Here is a 21,130-nt window from a genome sequence, read left to right on the forward strand (position 1 = left end):
ATACTTGTTCAGCTTGCATGTCTATCTATGTATCCACTCTAAATTATTGTTATTGCCAGATTGGTATGTAATAGTATTTACCTTTGTTGCCTTTAATTCATGTGCTCCTCCCAATGTTTTCCTTGGCCTTGATCATTTTACACTGACATCCTACTTAATGTATATTGCATTTCCCTTCACCCAAGTTAATACGTGTCTGCCTTCCAGTTAGTGATTTTCCCTCCCTCCCCTGATAATTTTTGAAGAATATTTCTTTCTGTGCATGCATAAAACTTTTCTTGGATTTTCATATTAGTGGTCTGGTACAATATTTATACTTTTGTGATTAACTAATTTTACTCAGCAAAATGACTTTCCAGTTCATCAATTTTTGAGCTGTTTCACAGATTTGTCATTATCCTTTAGGTTTGTGTAGTATTCCATTGTATGTATATAACATAGTTTATCCATTTCTAAATTAAATAGTTTCCATCTTTTTGCCATTGTGAATAGTGCTTCAATGAACATGGGTGTGCATATATCTCTTCATGTCATGGCGCTTATTTCTCTAGGATACCTAATAGTAAAATTGCTGGATTATATGGTGTCTATATTGAACTTTTTAAGAAAGTGCCATACCATTTCCATAGTGATTGCATCATTTTACAATCCGAACAGCAGTGTATGAGAGTTCAAGTCTCTACAGTCTCACAAGCATTTGTTGTTTTCTGGGATTATTATAATTATTTTTTTAACTTTGCTATTAATTTTAAGAGAGCTCTAGTAGCGTAGTGCCTAAGGCTAACCAGAAGGCTGGCGGTTCAAACCCACCAGCCACTCCTCAGAAGGAAGATGGGGCAATCTACTCCGTAGTGATACTGCCTCTGAAACCCAAGGAGGGGTCGCTATGAGTTGTGTCTGACTCGACAGCACATAACAACAACAACAACATTAATTTTAATGCTGGGGTAAGATATTCCATTGTGTTTTGATTTGTATCTGTCTAATGACTAACAGTTTCAAAGATTTCTTCATCTGTTTCCTGGCCACTTGGATTCTTTGGTGTGTCATATCTTCTGCCCAATTTTTAATTGAGTTGTTTGTCTTTTTGTTTTTGAGGTGTTGATGTTTTCTCTAAATTTTAGAGATTACTGCCTTGTCTTCTATGTCATTGGTAATCTTTTTTTCCCCCATCTGTAGGTTCTCTTTTTACTCTTTTGATGAAGTCTTTTGATGCATATAAATGTTTAATTTTTAGGAGGTCCTCATCATCTGGTTTGTCCTCTGCTGTTTATGTATTTTTCATTATGTTTGATAGTATATTTATACCATGGTCTAGGACCCCTAAGTTAGTCCCTATTTTTACACTCATGATCTTTATAGTTTTGGGTTTTATATTTAAAGCTTGATCCATCTTGACTTGTTGTTGTTGTTGTTATGTGCCATCGAGTCAAACCCAAATCATAGCGACCCCTCCTTGGGTTTCCGAGGCAATATCATTACAGAAGTAGGATTGCCCAACCTTCCTTCCAAGGAGTGGCTGGTGGGTTTGAACCACCAGCCGTCTGGTTAGCAGGGAAGTGTCTTAGCCACTATGCTACCAGAGCTCCCCCATCTTGGCTTAGTTTGGATCCATATCTCTCACCATATACACAAACTAAGCCATCTTGGCTTAGTTTGTGTATATGGTGAGAGATATGGATCCAATTTCATTTTCAGATATCCAGTTTTGCCAGTGCCATTTTCTGAAGAGACTATCTCTTCCCTCATTTAATGAGTTTTAGCCCTTTGTCAAAGATCGGTTGTCCATGGGTAGAAGATTTACTTCTGCCACCTCACTTCTGTTCCATTGGTCTTTGCATCAAAATGGATTGTTTCTAATAATTTATTTTCTATCATGTTATTTAATAAACATAAAAGATTTGATAAACAAATTTTAAACTTACAACTTAATGAATGTTTGCCTATATGTGCATCCATATAACTTACCACCTCTATTAAAAAAAAAAAAAAAAAAAAGGATAATAGTATTCCAGAATGCTCCTTCATGCCCCTTCCCAGTAAATAACTACCTACCAAAAATTAATTACTCTTCTGATTTCTAGCACCATTGATTAGTTTTCCTTACAAAGAGACATTTAAACAAACAGGTTATTTTAATTCTCAATTGAAAATACTATACAAAGATGATTAGAAGATAATGCTAGATCACAGTGGAGCAAAAAAGACTAAATGTAAATGAAACATTTATAAATGGTGAAATATCAGCTATATCTAGAAGAAGAAATACAATTTAATCAAGTGAAAAAAGGTATGGGGAGAGGGACTTTCCTGAAGAAAGAATGACATGCATAGACAATAAGTCAGTCAGGGACACAGTAACTAAGACATATTGATGTCAGAAATGAAGTATTTTATAACATGCTAGGGGTTGTTGTGAGTCGGGTCCGACTCGTCACAACACCCAACAACAACAACAAAGGAATTTAAATATTATCTCTTAAACCAGAGATGGTCTTTGTGTGTATTTGTGTATTTGGAAGGGAGTAATGTGAATCTAGAAGCTCTGGATGGCGGTTCAAACCCACCAGCCACTCCTCAGAAGGAAGATTGTGCAATCTACTTCTGTAGTGATATACCCTCAGAAACCCAAGGAGGGTTCACTATGAGTCAGATCTGACTCAACAACAGTGAGTTTGGTGAGACAATGAGTTTCTTTATTAAATAATTTAAGAGAATCTTTAATATGGTCATCAGGAATCTTGGGAGAAACAAATATAGTATGTCATATTTCACATTTATATTTGACTGAAATTTTCTTTTCTTTTTCTTTATTTTTTTAATTCCCCAGAATCTTACAGTATGATGATATTCTACAGTGTACATTTGGGGAAATGTTGTTTTAAGATAGGGAAAAAAAAAAGTTAAAGTATTACCAGAAAGAACACCTCTAACCATGGATTTCTAAATTGAGCAGATTAAGTTACATCTGTCTAATCCTATGGAGGTCATTGCTATAAGTTTAATTGAATCAGCTGTTAACCAAAAGGTTTCCATCCTGGGTCCTGAAATTTCAGTTATTTTCAAAGCTAGTAACTGACAATCTTTGGTGATAAAAAATGGAGAAACATAAGCCCAATGAAAATTGTTGTATGTGAATCACACATTTTTCTGCAAATTTGAAAACCTGCCCTTGAAAGTAAGATGTTAACAGAAGACAGGGCTTTGTGAAGGAGAACCTCTCTTGTGTAACAAGAAAGGCTCAAGAAGCTAACTCAGGAACTAACTTGAATGATAGCTCAGATGCACTGAGATCAAAAGCAACCTGCACATAATGTGCTGTGAGAATGAACATGTAGAAAGTTTCCTCTGACCAGATGGGTCCACAGCTCCAACTTTGTATTTAGAATTTGAACCAATCTCCTTTGAGTTTGGCTGCATGAATTGACTGGGGGTGGGGGGGCGGGGGGAGGAGTTCTTCAATTTAAAAACAGTGAAGTGAATATATCTGTAAGTCTTTTCCTCCTGCAGGCCCCTTCAATGCAGTCATAAATTCAGAGCTTAGGACAGAGTATTTTCATTGTGTATAGTTCAGTTTCATTTTTCTATTCTTAATTGATCATTCTCCTTCTGGTACATAAAAACTAGAGATACCCGGAAGAAGTGAGGATCTGCGTATAGTACCATTGCCTTGGAGTTGACACTAACTCATGGCAACCCCATGTGCGTCAGAGTAGAACTGGGCTCCAAGGGTTTTTCATGGTTGGATTTTTGGAAGCAGATCCCCAGGTCTTTTTTCCAGGCTGCCACTGAATAGACTTGAAACTCCAACATTTTATGTAGCAGCCAACACATAACTGTTTACACCACCCAGTTACTCATACATATAGCACACACATCAAATTTTAAGATGAAAAAAGTCTGATTTCTTGATAATTTACAGTAGTCTAAGATGAATGTGTCCCACTGTTGTTTGCCTATGATTCTTAGTATGTGTCTGAACAGGCATAGGAAAGAATAAGGTATTGTCAAGTGTAGTACACAGAGCATCACTTTAATTGTATTTTTAAGGAAACGGTAATAACACAGAGTAATTTTGAATGTTTCCACACTTCACTACAGCAATATTTTAGAAATAAGATCTAGAAACCATCGGTATTTTTTGTGTACATTTTGTCTTATTATTACTTTTTGCCTGCAACTTTATAGTATCAGCTTGTTTCCAATCACAAAACTCCAAAACTAAACTATTTTTAAGAATCTAGTCATTCCAGTAAATGAAAATCTTACAACAAATGTTTAATTTATATCATTCTCAAATAAAATTACCTCAAATTTAGGGAAACAATAACTGCATCTATTCTAAACAGTTCTTTTAAATTAAATTGAGTTTGAAAATCTGTTATCAGCATAATATTTCTATTGTCATTGGTTAGTAATCAACTTAGTTTATAAGGATTATTTCATTCTCATTTGTCATTTAGAGTGACTAGGAAAAGAGAAAGAAAGAACTTTCACATCTTTTAATTCACAAGCTTTTCATGATACACCTACGTGAAAAGTTGATGCCAGTACACTCATTTTACAGATAAGGAAATGGAAGCTCAAAAATATAGTGCCATTGCCTTGGAGTTGACACTAACTCATGGCAACCCCATGTGGGTCAGAGTAGAACTGTGCTCCATGGGTTTTCCATGGTTGGATTTTTGGAAGCAGATATGACTTTATGATGTCCAGCATCATAAAGTAACCAGAATTCTAATCTGACTTACAAAAATATGTCTAGAAATTAATAACTTAAAGGAATAACTAAATAAGTACATTTTAATGTGAGAAGTGAATCCAAATATCATCTGATTTGAACAGATGTAAATGAGACCTCAATCCCCAATTTAGAGAGAGAATGAAGACTCTAGTTCTGGATTCCTGATATTTAGATTCTGAGCTTTCTTCCTCTCTCAGGAAGATTCACCCCTTTAATTTTTGAAGTTGTATTTATTTATTTAGGAGCTCTGGTAGCATAGTGCCTAAGGCACTTGACTGCTAACCAGGAGGCTGGCGGTTCAAACCCACCAGCCACTCCTCGGAAGGATTGTTGGGCAATCCTACTTCCGTAGTGATAACTGCCTCGGAAACCCAAGGAGGGGTCGCTAGGAGTCGAGGCTGACTCGATGGCAAATAACAACAACAAAAAGTTATTTATTTATTCTCATTGACAAGATATTTTAATATCAAAAAGTCCGAGAATATTTAGAAGTGTAAATAATAATACTTAGAACCAAATTCAATCCAACTTCCTCATTTTCTGCACAAGAGAACAACATTGAATGTTATTGAATAACTTTCCCAACCATTTCCTAAAAGACACAACCAATTCATTCTATTTGTGATTATCATAGTTCCCTAATGTGTTTGCAAATATAAACCCAGATATTATAATTGCCAATTAAAGCAGCTCTATTGTTATATTCAAGTTGTACTGGAATGACTGCCAGCAAATTACTGTCTGTGGTAGATTTTCTCAGAAAAAGAAGAGAATAAATGATAGTGAATTATAGATTTAAGATCTATTATTTTAATAAATCTTAACACTCATTAATGTGGCTGGTGGCACAGACTGAAGTCTAGTTAGGTTTTATTCACCATTGTGGATTAGGAAGACCTAGAATAACAAAATGGACTTCAACATGAACAACAATCTTATGTTAAATATACATTTCTATGTAAAATACATAAATCATTTTTATGTACCATGAAATATATGGACAAAAGATGATGAGAAAATGCATAACTTCATGTATACAGTGACACACATATATACACATACAACTAGTATGTGTGTGACATTTAATTCCTATTTCTTACAATAGTATGGTCCAAAAGCATCTTTTCTGTTAAAACTACTGACGCTTGATTTCCAGCATCTTGCTATCTTATCTTCCTTCCCTTCGATCTCCCAGTTAATAGGATTTATATAAACCAGCACAGCGATGGGGTTGGTAGCTCAGCAGATTAGTCTGTGGGCTTTCATCCTTGGAACCTGGTTCAAATTCAGTCTGGACCAAGATGTCCAATAATCTTCCATGGGCAGATTGCTCTCAAAAGTACATGGAGCCTAGTTTATCTCTGAACATGATTTGGAGATTTTTTTTTTTTTTTTTTTTTTGCACCCTACCTAAAATTTTAGATTTCACTCACACAACTAGAAAAAAAGTATGAAATCTCAGCATTTGCATTTAACTCATGGACTAATTTCTCTTCTGCAAAAGAACTAAAAAAAAAAAGTCTCAAAATTAAAAAAAAAATAAAAAATAAAAGATTTTTTTTATGTCTCTCCTTAGTCATCAACATGTTAGAACTATCCAAAAGTAAAATGACACTACTTTTGGCATATCATTGTAACTCTTTCACATTGGTTGGCTAGAAGTTTTTACACCTACCTCATCCCATGTTGTAACTACTATTGTACATGGAAAGACTGATCTTAGAGACAGTTTGCTATGTTATTCCATAAACTAACAGCCTATGATGATGTTTGTTTGCTGTTTGTTCTGTGTAATATCCATAACTTACTGCTGTCGAGTTGGATCCGACTCATAGCAACCCCTCCTTGAGTTTCTGAGGCGGTATCACTACAGAAGTAAATTGCTCAGTCTTCCTTCTGAGGAGTGGCTGGCAGATTTGAACCACTAGGCTTCTGGTTAGCAGTCAAATGCCTTAGGCACTATACCATACTTGCCTGAATTGCTCATCCCAACCTGACATATCTTTCTTCCTTCTTGTCTGCAGTCAACAACTTTCTAGGAAGGCAGGGAAATGTATCTATACAGCCCAAAATTTTTGGCCTCTGAGCATTTGGTTCTGGCACCATTCTCTATCCAACTCCTTGCCAGCTACTGGAATGCCTTCACTCTACTTTTTAAATCGTACCTATCCTTTGCAGGCTGACTGACTCCATCTCCTCCCATAAACTTTGTTTCTGCCATGTCAGCTCATAAGAACTCAATCTACAAGGTATATCAGAAAGATATAGATTAGGAGGCGGTTGACTAGCTTTTTAGTCATTTATGTGTCAGTGATTAGTTTTGTGATCTACAGCAAGCTGCTGATGATCATGAGGATGATGATTATGATGATGACAAAGGTAATATAACAAAACAGTTACAGTTATTGGCTGAGCACATGCTAGATTCTAGGTCTTGAGGTTTTTTTTTCTAAGCCTTATTTGAGCATCTCACTATGAACACATAAACCTAAAATTCATTAAAAAATGGCTTATATGTAAGACTCATCACATTTATAGAAAAAGGCATAGACCTGAGTTAGGGTTGGAGATGGTAATTGGAAAGTTTAAAAAAAAAAAAAAAGAAAGAAAGAAAAAGAAAAGGGCATAGAGAACTTTAAGTAATTTGTAAGGTAATGATATATCCTGGAATTCAAACGAGTTTGTCTGATTTCTTTGTGTGATTCTTAATGGTGACCCTACTGATTCTCTCCTGTTAATTTCTCTGAGCTTTTCTATTGAATTGTGAAATCTCAGCAGATGGTCATAAGGTCCTTCCAGCTCTAGAACTGCAATGACTGATAAATTCATTTTGACTGCACTGCAGCATATACTCTAATTTTTCCCTAAATATGTTAAATATTATTTCTCTCTTAATAAATAGAATGTATATATGTAATTTGAATGTTTAGGTCACTGATATATGTCAATCATGATTTTTTTATATAAAAGACAATTTTTAAAATAGCCAAGTGTACATATTTATTTGCATTAAAAATAGAAATAAGGTATTAGAGAGCCAGTTCATGGAAAAAAATTTACTTTATAAAGGTTTTGATCCTTCCTATTTTGAAGACTATTTTCTTTTAAGAGAGTAGGATATTGTACTGAGCAAAGTTTCTGTAAAATAAAACTTGCGTTATTTGAATATTGTTAACGTCTTTCATCTACACAATCCTAATATGAACTTTTAAACCTTTTAAAGTAGGAAAAGATTAAGAATGACATATAATTTTGAAAGAAAGTATTGTCTATTATTACTAATTATAAGCAGATTTATTCAGAATGAATAATATCTAGAACATGATCATGACCTTTTATCCCTAAATTGGTAGAGGAGCTAGGATGGCTAGAAAATTTTTCATTAGCAGTCAACTGAGTCTGCCAATCTATTCTCACAAATATTTATAAAAATGAAAACTAAATTTTGATAAAAACTTAACCCTCAAATAAATGTCTTTCCTTTCAACATTTTTATGTGGAAACTTGCATTAAGAGACATTGAATTGGAATGAATATGATATCTGTTTTCATTCACAAATTCCAATAATGAATTCTGCCCTTCCATGTTTCTGTTTATTTGATCCTCTCACTAGTTGGTTATTAGAGAACAGTAGTTAAATTTTTAGAAATTGCCCAGTCATTTATGCTTCCATTTTAACATTGCCCAATCAAATGTGGATAGCTGATTTATCTGATGGATTTTTGATTAGTATATCAGACAAGAAAACATTTGGTAGTTGATTGATCCACCTAGAATGAGATTTTGATTCTCAACCTTAGCATCAGGGAAATTAAGGTACTTTCTAGCTTAAAAAAGCAGTCTTCTGTTATTCAATAACATCATCATCATTATTTAATCAAAAATTTAAGATAAACCCTATGGAATGGCAGTCATTTTGGAGTCACTCAGAATTACATGTGAGTGTACTATTTATTGGGTATTTTAGCAAATCTTTCCATATCTATGAATTTCCATTTCCTCATGTTAAAACATGTTGTTGTTGTTGTTGTTGTGCCATTGAGTCTGACCCAACTTATAGCAACCCCTCCTTGGGTTTCCGAGGTGGTATCACTACTGAAGAGATTGCCCAGATGTAAACAGTAAAAATTTCCCTTTTATTGAGATATTCTTTCTCATAGTGCCTCATCTATAATGCAAGTTAAATAAATGTATATGTTCATAATGTATGATGAATTAGGAATGGTTAAAATGACCTCAAGTCATGGTTGAACAAAAATATCAATATCTTCAAGAAGAATAAGAAATAGTTGGGTGAGGGGCAATAAATGATGTAAGCGCATTTTAGTACTGCACAGTTGTATTGCATGTTCTTCAATAATTTATATTTTTTAAATTAGGGACTTAATGTATTCTGTGATTCAGAGTCTATTTTATTCTGTTCTCTGCAGTCCTATTCTATACAAGGCCTAGAAACTGGGTTTGGGAGACTTTCTAAAGAATTTCTTCCAGAAGGATTATCAGACCATACTAGATAAACTTCAAAACCCTTACTCTCTTGGTATACATGATTCATTCATTCACTCATTCTTATAGTAAACTGCATTGACTACCATGTACCTGATATGCTGTTAAGTGGGAGTTATATTGACATAAATAAACAATAACCATTTACCCCTGTGCGTCTGATAGTCTAGAGTGATATTTGACAAATTATAGTTTGTAAGTCAAATCTGCTCCATTGCTTGCTTTTGTAAATACAGTTTTATTGGTCCACAGATGTTCTAATTCATTTCAATGTTATCTGTGACTGCTTCCACACTACAACAGGGAAGTGCAGTATTTATAACAGAGACTTGAGGGCCTACAATGCCTAAAATGATTATGAAAAGAGCTTGATAATCTCTAGTCTAGAAGATAAAACATATTAACTCTAACAAAATTGTGATAGCTGCTAGAAAAAAATAATAGTGGCCCAGATTTGAATGTTGTGGCCAGTCCATACCAATATAGCTAAACAATAGAAGTTTAAAATTTATTTATACAAAGTCTACTATTGTCCAGCCAACCCTCAAGGACATTTGTCCTCCTTGTGGTGTGTCAGTGATCCAGGCTGCTTAATCCTCCAGTTCCACAATTTCAATTGTCTCACTATCAATAAAAGAAAGAGAATCTGAAGAATCATGTGAGTTATTCACTGCCCCAGACTGAAAGGGATACCTGTCTTTCACTCACATGTCATTGGTCAGAACAAGTCACAAGACCTAACTTAATTGCAGAGAGGCTGAGAAACCATATGTCCAAGATGGAAGGGAAACATAGACATTAATTGGCACTAATAATATAAAGAGTATTTCCTACACCAGGGAAAGTGATGTTGAAAAGGTTACATTTTCTCTGGAACTTGAGAATAGAGAATGAGTCAGGCAGACAGAGTGGAGTGTCTGAGTGGTGCAAAAGTTAAAGCATTAGACTGCAATCTAAAAGGTTGGAAAAGGTGGAGATTTGACTTCTTCCAGAAGTAACTCAGAAGAAAAACCTGGCTATCTACCTCTAAAAATTCAGCCATTGAAAACCCTGTGGAGAATAGTTCTACTCTGATTTGCATTGGTTGCCATGAGTCAAAGTGAATTCAACATCAACTGGCTACACTTGTTGGACACAGAAAACAGGAAGAGAGAAGACAGAAAAAACAAATAATAATAATGTGAAGTCTTGGTGTATTCCAGCAAGAAAAGAAGATCACAGAGTGTGAGGAAAGTGGAACAAAGTTAGATTGAAAAAGAACCCAAGGACCATATCATATAGGACCTTGTAAACCCTGTACAAATTTGAATATTTTATTCAACGGGTAGTCAATGAAATGTTTTTTAAGTATGGGCAGAATATCATCTCACTTACTTTTTAAAAGGATCATTTTAGCTTCTGAGGAGAGAATAGATTGGAGAATTTGTCTTTGTCAGGCAAACTCAGATGAACTGCTCTCTCTTTCATTGTGAATTTATTTCACTGTGCATCTGTTTTGCAGGTATTGAAAATATTTAGATTAGATATTTTTGCCAAAGAAGATCATAGAAAAGTTATAAGAATTGATTAAAAATATATGTTCTGTTACAGAGATTAAGATATACAATATGCCTAACAGATATTTCCTTGAGAAATTCAACCTAATACTTCCCACAAATCTCACAAACCCATTCCTATTCACGTGTATTATACACTAGCAGCAGACAGAGATTAATGATGAAGAATCTTATCAGGAAATACTTTGTTTTCCATGCTATAAAATGAGGGACCTCTGGTAATGTAGTGCCTAAAGCACTTGACTGCTAACCAGAAGGCTGGCGGTTCAAACCCACCAACCACTCCTTGGAAGGAAGATGGGACAATCTACTTCCATAGTGATACTGCCTTGGAACCCCAAGGAGGGGTCGCTATGGGTTGGATCTGACTCGACAGCACATAACAACAACAACAAAAGCTGTAAAATATAGCTTATGGAACTACACCATGGTGAAGGAAAGCCTGTTTGTTCTCCTGTATTCATTTCCTCTCTCTCTTCAGGGTCAAGCAGTTTTTATACATTAAAGAGATTTTTATTAAATAGAAAAATATCATTTTTTGCTCGACTTTTAGTTATAAAGTTTATAAATACTAGATAATAAATTGTGGAACAGTGAATCAATCATACATGTGATGTTATACATTTAATTTTAATTTGTCATGACTAACTAAACAACATAATTCACCACAGTATAATCACACCTTTTATAACATTTTTTATATACATACAAAAACAAACAAACACACTGCCCTCAAGTCAGATTCAACTCATAGCCACCCCTCCTTGGGTTTCTGAGGCAGTATCACTATGGAAGTAGATTGTCCCATCTTCCTTCCAAGGAGTGGCTGGTGGGTTTGAATGGCCAGCCTTCTGGTTAGCAGTCAAATGCCTTAGGCACTGTGCTACCAGAGCTCCTCCTTATACACACATATCAGTTTAATTATAGTCTGTGTGTCTGATAAGAATTTTATGACAACTGAAAAGGGTCTTCCCATCTCTTTATAAGTAGGTGATATCTTTTCTTCTTTTGGGCTCATTTTATCAGCTGTATTTAGCGTGATCTGTCAAAGAAGGACTCTCTAAAATCCATGGTTCACATATTTGAGATTAACAAGTGTGCCAGGGAAATTCCATAGATATTTCTTTGTTTCTACCAATTAAAGTTAACCTCGAGTTTCACACCCTATATTACCTTCTTCCAAATGTTTTTTAAAAGGAGCCAAGGGAAAACCAATATATAACACTCTTTATGTCTATTTTCTTTAAAACTATTTGCTAGGAAAGAGAAACAGCTTTTATCTTATCTTCTCAACATATAGTCTTCTACACTTCCACGACTCTGACACTCGCTAAATATGAAGTCTCAAAACCTCCTTTTGCGACACCATGTTTGTCACACACACATACACAAAAAATGTCTGAATTTTCAAATATATTTATGTACTAGGGGAGCATAGTTGAATGAATTTATAGGAAATGACACTTCCATTCAAAATAGCATTTAGGGAGGGAAAATGGGGAAAGGGAGAGCACAAATGCATATTTTTAAAATAAAAGCTGTGGTTTTACATGTTCTGTGGCAAAATGAAAATCTCATATTTAATTAAGACAGAAAATACACTGAAATAGAAACTGTGAGTGTCTTACCATGTAAGCCACTGCCACATCAGAGCTATTTCTTTCCCAGCTTCACTTATCATTGTTTTTCATGCTCTGTGTATGAGAATCAATCTCCTTATATTTTTGTAATATCAAAAATTATATGATGAGTTAACAGGCAAAGACATCACTCAAAAGGAAAACTACAGACCAATATCCCTCATGAATATAGATGCAAATGTCTTCACAAAATCCTAGCCAACAGACTCCAACAACATACTAAGAAAGTAATTCATTATGACCAAGGGGGGTTCATATCAGGTATACAAGGATGGTTCAATATTAGAAAAACAATCAATGTCATCCACCACATAAATAAAACAAAGGAATAAAACCACATGATCATATCAATTGATGCAGAAAAACATTCAATGAAATCCAACACCCATTCCTGATCAAAACTCTCAGCAAAATAGGAATAGAAGGGACATTCCTCAACATAATAAAGGACATCTTTGCAAAACCAACAGCCAACATTATACTCAATGGAGAGAGAGTGAAAATATTCCCCTTGCGAACAGGAACCAGACAAGGATGCTCACTATCACCACTTCTATTCACCATTGTGCTGGAAGTCCTACCCAGGGCCATAAGGCAAGAAAGGGAAATCAAACTCATCCATATTGGTAAGGAAGAAATCAAACTATTCCTATTTGCTGATGATAAGATGCTATACCTAGAACGCCCAAGAGATTCAGTCAAAAAACTACTGGAACTAATTGAGAGATTTAGCATGATACAAGATCAACATCCAAATATCATTCCTCTATACCAGCAAAGAGATTGCTGAAAAAGAAACAATGAAATCAATACCATTTATAATAGCTACCCCAAAAATAAAATATTTGGGAATAAATTTTAACAGGGACACAAATGACTTATACAAAGAAAACTATAAAAGATTACTTCAAGAAACCATAAGAGATCTACATAGAAGGAAGAATATATCATGGTCATAGATAGGAAGATTGAACATTGTGAAAATGTCAATTCTACCCAAAGCAATCTACATTCAGGGCAATCCCAATCCAGATCCCATCTACATTCTTTAGGGATATGGAAAAACCAGTCACTAACTTTATATGGAAAGGAAAGAAACCTCAGATAAGCAAAGCACTATTAAAGAAGGAGAACAAAGTAGGAGGTCTCACACTGCCAGATCTCCAAACCTACTATACAGCCACAGTAGTCAAAACTGTCTGGTATTGGTATAATGACAGACACATAGGCCAGTGTAATAGAATTGAGAACCCAGAAATAGATCCATTGACCTATGGTGAGCTGATCGGTGACAAAGGGCCGAAATCCATTAAATGGGGAAGAGAATGTTTGTTTAATAAATGGTACTAGAAAAACTTGATATCCATTTGCAGAAAAATGAAACAAGATCTGTACCTCACACCATACACAAAAACTAACTTCAGGTGGATCAAAGACTTAAATGTGAAACCTAAAATCATAAAGTTCCTCAAGGAAAAACTAGGACCAAATTTAGGGGCTCTAATATATGGCATAAACAGACTGTTAAGCATAACCCAAAATGCACAAACAGCAGAAGAGAAACTAGATGAATGGGAACTTTTCAAAATTAAATTTTTATATACTTCCAAAGACTTCTCCAAAAGAGTCAAAAGAGAGCCTACAAATTGGGGGAAAAAATATTCAGCAATGACATATCTTTCAAGGGACTTATCTCTAGAATTTATAGAAAACTCCATCACCTCAACAACAAAAAGACAAATAATCCATTTAAGAAATGGACAAACAAAATGAATAGACACTTCACCAAAGAGGATATTCAGGCGGACAACAAACATATGAAGAAATGCTCATGATCATTAGTCATTAGAGAGATGCAAATCAAAACAACAATGAGATACTATCTTGCCCCAGCACTAGTAGCAAAGTTCAACAAGACAGAAAATATCAAATGCTAGTGAGAATGCAGAGAGATTGGGACTCTCATACATTTCTGGTGGAACTATAAAATGGTAAACCCACTGTGGAAAGCAGTATGGTAATTCTTTAAAAAGTTGTAATTAGAATACCATATGACACAGCCATTCCATTACTAGGTATATAAATATCTGAAAGAAGTGAGAGTCAGGACAAGAACAGATATATGCACACCCATGTTCATCATAGCACTTGCAGAAAAATGAAACAAGATCTGTACAGTAGGCAAAAGATGGAAACAACCTAGGTGTCCATCAACTGAGAAATTGAAACCAAACGATGGTACATACACACAATGGAATACTCTACAACCCTAAAGAATAACATAGAATCTGCAAAATACCATACAACATGGATAAACCTTGGAGGACATTATGCTGAGTGAAATAAATCAATCACAGAAGGATAAATATAGTATTAGCATGTTATTATAAAATGTCTAGGAAATGTTTATATACTGAAGGAAATTTTCTTTGTAGCTTACCAAGGGTGGGAGGGGAGGGGAGGGAACACTGTTAGATAGGTAGAGACAAGTATTGATTTGGGTGAAGAGAAGGGCAATATACCAAATGTGAGTGATCAACACAGTGGCATTGAGGAAAAGGAAGACTTAGGGTGATACATAGGAGATACAGACAACAAAGATGAACCCTTTTGCACATTTAGTACTGCATTGTCAGTGAAGGAAAATATGGATATATGGGTGGATAGATGAGTGGACAGGGTGAACTATTAGGTATGTCTATGCAGAGGAAAGTATACCCAAGACCAGGTATAGAGTTGGCAAACAAGGTTTCTATAAGTGTATTGGTATAATCTGTAAGAATTCCCAGATATGTTGTAAAGCTAACAAGGGACATGGTTGTAGTCACTTCTTGGGCACAGCCAGCTATGAAGAGGGAGCGAGTGGTTGGACCTGTGGGCTCAGAACCATGGTTGCAGGGGACATCAAGCTCAATTGGCATAACATACTGCACAAAAGATTGTTCCACCTCCTACTTTAGCAAATAGTGACTGGGATCTTAAAAGCTTGCAAGCAGCCATCTAGATGCAATGATGAGTATCTCCTTTTCTAGAGCAAAGAAGAATGAAGAAAGCCAAAGATTCATGGAAATAATGAGTCCAAGTGACCGGTAAACCATGTGATCCTCAGCCTATATGACTATGAGACCAGAAGTGACCAGAAGAACTAGATGGTGCCTGGCTACCACTGTCAATCACTTGGAGGGGGATTTATGTGAGAAAATAATGTAGAACAAAACTCAAAATCATAAAAAAAAAAAAAAGGTGGGTGGTGTGGGGACCAGGTTTGCTGGTTTGATAGAGACTGATGGAACCACTGAGACTATGGCCCCTAGCTGCCCTTCAGGTCTGGAATTAAACCCACTCATGTGGTTTCCAGCCAAACAAAAGACAGGTATATGAGGTGAACATTTACATTAGGAGGTAGACACACTCCTTGGAGAGAACAATTATGGGAGAATAGAAGGGCTGTGTATGCACAGGGAGACAACTCAGGGGGCAGAAGTGCATGGAGGGAAGGATACAGGGAAGAGTAACTATGGGGAGGATATAGGAGGGGAGCTGCTGCATTGTGGTAAATTGTAGTCAGTGTCATGAGACAAAGTGTATGTGAAGGGCTGTATGGAAAGTGAATTTGCTCTGTAAACTTTCACCTAAATCACAATTAAAAAATAAATAATTAAAAAGGAAAAAAAAATATATATATATATATATATGATGAGTTAAAAACTGAGACCAGAGGGTCAGTGGGGTTAAAAAGTACAATGGTAGAATAGTGGCTAAGGCACTTGACTGCTAACTAGAAGGGTGGTTCAAACCCACCAGCCACTCCTCGAAAGGAAGGTTGGGCAATCTACTTCCACAGTGATACCACCTCAGAAACCCAAGGAGGGGTCACTACGGGTTGGGTCTGAGTCGATGGCAAACAACAACAGAATATAATTGTTAATATTGCATGTTTGATATGCGGCAGGCATTGTACTAAGCACTTTTGTGTTTGAATTCTTACAAAAATTTGTATGAGGTGGATACATTATTATTTCCCTTTTATAGATTATAGATTAGAAAACTAAGTCTTAGGTTAAGCATACGGTCAGTGGTATAAAACTCACTGCCATCGAGTCGATTTGTTTCATAGTGACCCCTCCTTGGGTTTCTGAGGCAGTATCTCTATGGAAGTATATTGCCCAGTCTTCACTTCCAGGAATGGTTGGTGGGTTTGAACTGCCAGAGTTCTGGTCAGTCAAATGCCTTAGGCACTATGCCACCAGAACTCCCATGGTCAGTGATATAGAGGGAAAAATATGGCAGATCAAAAATATAAATCTAGGTTTTTTGTTTTTTTGATCCAATTTTTAATCTTGATTTCACCTAACTTCTTGTCTTTTTAAACAAGAAAAAGAAACAGATTTTGTCATGTTTAAATACAGCCTCAAGTCTGAAAGGCAGTTTAGCACAGGAATCAAATAGATTGATGATCCATTCAATGAGTTCAATAAACAGTCCTTTTTACTAAGTTCTCTGAACCATTCAACATTTTTAAGGATGTTGGCAACTGTTCTGATAATTATTTACAAATTTCCTCTCTCTCTCTCTCTCTACATGTGTGTGTGTAGTTTTATGAAAGGATAAGAAACACCAAGGATTAACACATTTAAACAATAGAAATACACTAGTGGATTGTATTTTAATTAAAAAGAAGTATTTGATTTGAGTCAAGAAAAAATTATAATAATCATTAGTTATTCAAAATAAAAGAAGAAATACTTTCCTTGAATGAGTTAGCACTGTGCTAAATTAACAGAATCCAGATAGGAATTAAGTAAGGGGAGGGTAGAGAGGTTTGCAACAGCTAAGGCAGACAGTAATTAAGTCTTACAACCAATCATTAGCCAGCCTTCTGGTTTGCAGTGAAATGCCTTAGGCACTACACCAAATACACACACACACACACACACACACTATGCCATACATATATATATATATAAAGCTAATGCTGAAAAAATTTGAGCCCCATAGAACCAGTAACTAGAGAAGAAGAGATTTTTCAGGGGGAAAAAAAAAAAAAAAAACTTTTATTGTGATTTGGGTGCAATTTTACAAAGCAGATTTACTTTACATTGAAAAGTTCACACACATTTTGCAAAACGGATTAAAATTCCATAATGTAACAGCTCTCTTCTCATCTCCTCCCTGTGGTTACACCTTGCTAGCTTTCTCCTGTGCAGATGCTGCCCTTCTGATCTCACATAGTTGAATGTTCTAAGAAGTTCTAAGGACTGTCTACTCTTGTTTTGCTGAGAGTTAAGCCATGAGACTGAGTTCAATTCCAAGGCCAAAGGGTGACTCACCAGTCTTTTTCTGACCAGTAATCCTAGTCTTTTTTGTTTTTGAATTTTGTTCCACCTTTCTTTTCTCACCTATCCAGAATCTCCCATTTTGATCCTTTTTTGAGTGGTTGGCATTGGTAGTTGGCCACCATCAAGTTCTTCTGGTCTCAGGGTTACATAGGCTGAGGTTTCTGTGATCAATTAGTTCTTTGGATCAATTGTTTCCATATGTCCTTGATTTTATTCACTTTTATTTGCTCTGCACAAGCAGAACCAATAGTTGCATCTTAGATGACTGCTTGCAAGCTTTTAAGAATCCAGTTGCAACTCACCAAAGTAGGATTAGAACAATGTTTTTGTGTACTGTGCTATACCAATTGAGCTTGATGTTCCCTGTGACTGTGGTCACAGGTCACAGGCTCACAGGCTCACAGGTCCAGCAACTCACTACTTCTGAGTGGTTGATTGTGGCTAAAAAGTTATCCTAATTTTGTCCCCTGCTAGCTCTATAATGTATATGGACATTTTCATCACACATACAAATACTATGTAGGTACATCATTTGCACATCTATGTGTGGTTATGAGTATTTTCCTGTTCATCTACACATACCTGATCTTCTTGCTTGTTTACCTATGTATGTAGATTATTGTTTGTTATTACTGGTAATCCAGTATTGTGTAAGTAATAGTACTTGCCTTTGTTGTCTGTACCTCTTGTGTACTTCTCTGTTTCTTCCTTTCCTTTGTGTTATTGTGCTGGTAACACACTTTTGTTATATTGTCTTCCCATTACCCAAATCAACACCTGTCTCTTAACTAGCCAGCTATTTTTCCTCTCCTCTCTTTCCATCTCTGGTAACCAACAAAGAAAATTTCCTTCTCTGTGTAAAACTTACCTTCAATTTTTATAATAACACACCATGTAATATTTGTGCTTCTGTGGTTCACTTAATTCACTCAGCATAACGTCCACCAAGTTAATCCACATTATGAGGTGATTCTTGGATTCTTCATTATCCTTTAATGTTTCATGTTATTCCATTTTTTGTATGTACCATATTTTGGTTGTCTTTTCATCTGTTGATTGGCACTTAGGTTTTTTCCATCTCTTTACTATTGTGAATAGTGCTCTGATGAACATGAGTGTGCATATATCTATTTAATTCCTGGATCTCAGCTCTTTAGAATATATTGCTAGTACTGGGATTGCTGGATCAAAGGTATTTCTAATTCTAACTTCTTAAAGAAATGCCATATCATTTGCCACAGTGATCATAACATATTATAGTTTCACAAGCAGCATGTGAGAGTTCCAATCTCTTCACACCCTCACCAGTATTTGTTGTTTGTGTCTTGTTGGACTTTGCTATTATTACTGGGGTGACATGATGTCTCATTGTTGCTTTGATTTGCATCTCTCTAATGCATTGCTCTCCAGGAGTGGCAGGTAAGGGGTGGTAGGCAGGACTAGGCCACAGACCCTTAGAGCCAGGAAAGGGAGGGAGCGGAGTGGCCAGGAACCACAAAGTGGCAGAATCCAGATAGGAATTAGGTAAGGGGAGGGTAGAGAGGTTTGCAACAACTAAGGCAGACAAGTTTGTATGTCAGTTGTCATGCTGTGGGGCTTGCACATTGCTATGAGGCTTGAGGCTGTGTCACTGGTGTTTCAAATGCCAGCAGGGTTGCACATGGTGCACAGGTTTCAACACAGTTTAAAGATTGAGAAAGACTAGGAAAAGGGAAGAGGCCATCCACTTCTCAAAAAATTGGCCAGGAAAAACCTTATGAATAGCAGAGAAACACTATTTGATACATTACTGGGCAACTTTATGAATAGCTTGGACACATTGTTAGACAAAGTACAGGAAGACGAGCCCCCTGGGTCAGAAGGTACTCAAAATAGGACTGGAAAAGAGCTGCATCATCAGAGTGGAACCAACCTTAATGATATGGATAAAATAAGTCTTTCAGGACCTCCATGTGCTGACATGTCATGTCTCAAATGGAGGAGAAACAGCTGCTAACATCCATTAATAATCAGAACATGGAATGTACAAAGTATGAATCTAGGAAAATTGGAAGTTGTCAAAAATGAAATGGAACACATAAAGATTGATATCCTAGACATTAGTGATGTGAAATGGAACCAGTTTTGGCCATTTTGAATCAGACAACCATATGATCTACTATGCAGGGAATGACAAATTGAAGAGGAATGACACAGCATTCATCATTACAAAGGATGTTTCAAGATCTGTCCTGAAGTACAATGCTGTCAGTGATAGGATAATATCCATACATCTACAAGGGAGACCCATTAACACTACTATTTTTCAAATTTACACACTGCAGTGTAGTAAATTAGTTAATGTGGCTTTTCTACTCATAAGTCTTTGTAAACTCCAAAGTGGGATTTGCTATGAGCAACTGAGGAGCTCCTGATTGCTAAAGTTGTCTACCTGGAGTATTTCTGTTGGGAATGGCACAAAACAATGTTCTGGGAGGTTCCCACTCTTTCTCAGGTGCTTAAAGTTCTCATGCTATGATTGGCTAGTTTGACCACTCTGCCGGACTCAGAAGGAGGCCTCCTAGAGAAAGAAATCTCTCTGAGTGCTGGTTGAGGAAGACATGCTGCTGAAAGAGACATGTGCTGCTGGGAAAGAGATGCAAGAGACATGCATTGCTGAGTAAGACACCAGGGGACATACACTGCTGGGGGAGAGACTATGAGAGACTTGGCTGAGAGATGGAGAGAGACTGAGCGTTTTTCCTGAACTTGAATTGTAGCCTGGTGCTTCCCTAATAAACTCAATAATCTGTCAGTTCTGTGTGGCCACTGCAGCAAATTATTGAACCCAGGAGAGAGGCAGTGAGTGCTTTGGGAGGAATGGTTGGAGAAAGGGCTGGAGGGAAGCAGCATGTCTGGCCTCGGAGAAATAGACCTAGGGCTATTGATGGTGATTCTGTCTTCCTCTTGTGGGATTAGAGGAGGTCAGAACATGTGGCCTCTTGCCCTTTTTGCACACACCAACACCCAAAGCCAAAGATGAGGAAATTGAAAATTTTGATCAACTTCTGAGTCTGAAATTGATGGAACCTGAAATCAAGCTCTGTTGATTATCACTGGTGATTGGAATGCAAAAGTTGGGAACAATGAAGAGTCACCAGTAGTTGGAAAATTTGGCCTTGGTGACAGAAATAATACTGTTGTTGTTGTTGTTGTTGTTGTTATGTGCCATCGAGTAGGCCCCACATAATAGAATTTTGCAAAAACAATGACTTAATCATTACTAATACCTTTTTTCAACGACAAAAACAGAGGCTATACACGTGGACTTCACCAGATGGATTACACAAGAATCAGATTGACTA

This window comes from Orycteropus afer, unplaced genomic scaffold, assembly GCF_000298275.1.
Source record: "Orycteropus afer afer isolate SDZICR_OR568_19922 unplaced genomic scaffold, OryAfe1.0 scaffold00062, whole genome shotgun sequence".
NCBI lineage: Eukaryota > Metazoa > Chordata > Mammalia > Tubulidentata > Orycteropodidae > Orycteropus > Orycteropus afer.